The sequence below is a fragment of the Cebus imitator genome, unplaced genomic scaffold (assembly GCF_001604975.1).
Source record: "Cebus imitator isolate Cc_AM_T3 unplaced genomic scaffold, Cebus_imitator-1.0 Scaffold243, whole genome shotgun sequence".
Taxonomy (NCBI): Eukaryota; Metazoa; Chordata; class Mammalia; order Primates; family Cebidae; genus Cebus; species Cebus imitator.
Window position 1 is genome coordinate 784,444 of NW_016107558.1, and position 3,178 is coordinate 787,621.

At 42.2% G+C, this 3,178-nt stretch overlaps 1 protein-coding gene across 5 annotated transcripts in view; it reads left to right on the forward strand.

The window, feature by feature from the left end:
* The window catches only part of GALNT7 (polypeptide N-acetylgalactosaminyltransferase 7), a 160,806-nt gene that overhangs the window by 147,293 nt on the left and 10,335 nt on the right, over positions 1-3,178 (forward strand). The window lies entirely within an intron of this gene.

Below are 3,178 nucleotides of genomic sequence, written 5' to 3' on the forward strand. Positions count from 1 at the left end.
CTAGCATTTAAGTGCTTACAATGTACGGCATAAATGTAAATACTTTATATAGATAAACTTTTTAATTTTCACAACATACTATGAGGTAAGGACTATATACTCAACTACTTTTTTTTTTTTTGAGGCAGAGTTTCACTGCCTCAAAATTAGTTTCACTAATTTTTTTGTATTTTTTGAGGCAGAGCCTGTTGCCAAGGCTGGAGTACAATGACACACTCTCAGCTCACTGTAGCCTCTGCTCCAGGATTCAAGCGATTCTCCTGCCTCAGCCTCACAAGCAGCTGGGATTCTAAGTGTGCACCACCACACCCGGCTAATTTTTGTATTTTTGGTAGAGACAGGGTTTCACCATGTTGGTCAGGCTGGTCTCAAACTCCGCCTGCCCCAGCCTCCCAAAGTCCTGGGATTATAGGTGTAAGCCACCATGCCTGGCCTATGTCCTCATCTTAAAATGAAGAAACTGAAGCAAGTTTTCTCTCAGTAAATATTGCATTCCAGTTTTTGTAAACTATTTGCCAGACTACAATATGCTAAAATTTATCATACTGCATTTGCTTTTCTCTTTGCCCTGAATACCATTCCCACCTAATTAACCACTCCTTCGAGATGGGGCAACATGGTGTCACTCTGGCCCTGTCCATCCCAGACAACTAATTGCTCCTTCTTTTTATTGCTATAATCTTACGCATGTATACATAACTCTTGAGGTTTGTTCATGTCTAGAGTACATGTACTGTATCTAATTTCGTATGGATTTGCAAGGATTCAGAATGTTGAGTCATGTGGTAGTCTGTTCTCACGCTGCTATTAAGATATACCTGAGACTGGGTAATTTATAAAGAAAAGAGGTTTAATTGGCTGACAGTTCTTCAGGCTGAATAGGAAGTTTAGCAGCTTCTGCTTCTGGAGAGTCCTCAGGAAGCTTCCAATTATAGTGGAAGGCAAAGGGGGAATGAAGCATCTCACATGGTGGGAGCAGGAGCAAGAGAGAGAAGCTGGAAGGTGCTACACCCTTTTCACCAACCAGATGTCACGAGAACTCACAATCATAAGGACAGTCTGGGCGTGGGGGTGGGGGGTGGGCTGGTGCTAAATCATTCATGAAGGATCCACCCCCGTGAACTAGCCAGCTTACACCAAGCCCCGCCTCCAACATTGGAGATTGTAATTAGTCATGAGTTTTGGGTAGGGACACAGATCTAACCCATAATAAGTGGTAATATCATATGTTCTTTGATCATATACTGCTTATAGCTGCCTTACTTTTTTTTCGAGATGTAGTCTAGCACTGTCACTCAGTTTGTAGTGCAGTGGCACGATGTCGGCTCACTGCAATCTCCACCTCCTGGGTTCAAGCGATTCTCCTGCCTCAGCCTCCCGAGTAGCTGGGACTACAGGTGTGTGCCACCATGCCCAGCTAATATTTTTGTATTTTTAGTAGAGACGGGTTTTCAGCATGTTGGCAAGGATGGTCTCGATCTCCTGAACTCATGATCCACCTGCCTTGGCCTCCCAAAGTACTGGGATTACAAGCGTGAGCCACCCTGCCCGGCCTATAGCAGCCTTTTTTAAACCCATGGGCTTTTGTGACATCAATGCATTTAGGGGCATGTTCACCCTTTGATAGTTAACTTGTTACCTAGAAAACATTTAATCTGAATGCTAGATCTGAAACGTTTACTATTTCTGCTCTGGATGGGTCAGAAACTATGGCTGACAGGCTGAATCCAATCCTTTTTAGTAAATAAAGTTGTATTAGAGCATAGCCACACTCATTTGTTTGTGTATTGTCTGTGATTACTGTCTCACTAAAACAGCAGAGTTGAATAGTTGCCACAGGAAACTATATAGTCCAAAAAGCCCAAGACACTTACTTACTGTCTGGCCCTTTATAGAGAATATTTGCTGATGCATGATGTAGAAGATGAGGGATTGAGTATTGTTTTAGTTCATTTAGTGTTGCTACAACAGAACACCTGAGGCTGGGTAATTTATCAAGAAAAGAGGTTTATTTGGTTCAAGATTCTAGTGGTTGGAAAATTCAAGCTTGGGTAGCTACATCTGTTGAGGGCCTTATGCTGCTTCAACACATGATGGGAAACAGAAGGGGATGCACATGTACTACAAGATCACATGGCAAGAAAGGAAACATCTCTTGCTTCCTTTGAGACCAAGGAGGCCAGACTCTTTAACAGACTACTTTTGTGGGAATTAATCCATTCCTGGGAGAGCAAGAACTCACCCCCTCACCTCCACATGAGGACTTTAATGTATTAACAACCCAAACACCTCCCAGTAGGCCCTGCCTGCCAGCACTGACACATTGGGCATCAAATTTCAACATGAGTTTTGGCAGACAAGCCACATGCAAATCACAGCAAGTGTATACCAATTTGATCACATATATTCATGCAAGCATTCATTCATCGATTAAAGCCTTAAAAGCTAGATATTTGTCAGTTATCACAGTGTCAACATATTTTATTGCTCTGTAGCTGCTTTTCCTTAATGTGAACAAACTAGGATCGGGTGCAGTGGCTCATGCCTGTGATATCAGCACTTTGGGAGGCTGAGGCAGGGGGATTGCTTGAGGTCAAGAGTTCAAGAGCAGCCTGGCCAACATGGTGAAACTCCATCCCTACTAAAAATACAGAAATTAGCTAGGTGTAGTGGCAGGCACCTGTAATACCAGCTACTGGAGAGGCTGAGGCAAGAAAATCCCTTGAACCCAGGAGGCAGGGGTTGCAGTGAGCTGAGATTATGCCACTACACTCCATACTGGGTGACAGAGTGAGACTCCATCTCAAAAAAAAAAAAAAAAAAAAATTTTTTTTAATTAAAAAAAAGTGAGCCAACTGGGGAAAATACCCAGTTTAGTTGAGGTTATAGTAAAATGGTTCTATTATAATGATAACAGGATCAATAAAATCACCTGCAAAAGTATGTTTTATTGAATAGAGCTTTTGTTTTTCGTGATGGTTTTTGAAATGAGATTTTTTTTTCCCCTATACTTACCAGTAGAATGGTTCTATTAAAAAGAGATTATGGGTCAGGCACAGTGGCTCACTCTTGTAATTCCAACACTTTGGGGGCTGATGTGGGAGGATCTCTTGAGGCCAGGAGTTTGAGACGAGCCTGGGCAACAAAATGAGACTTCGTCTCTACGAAAAAAAAAAAA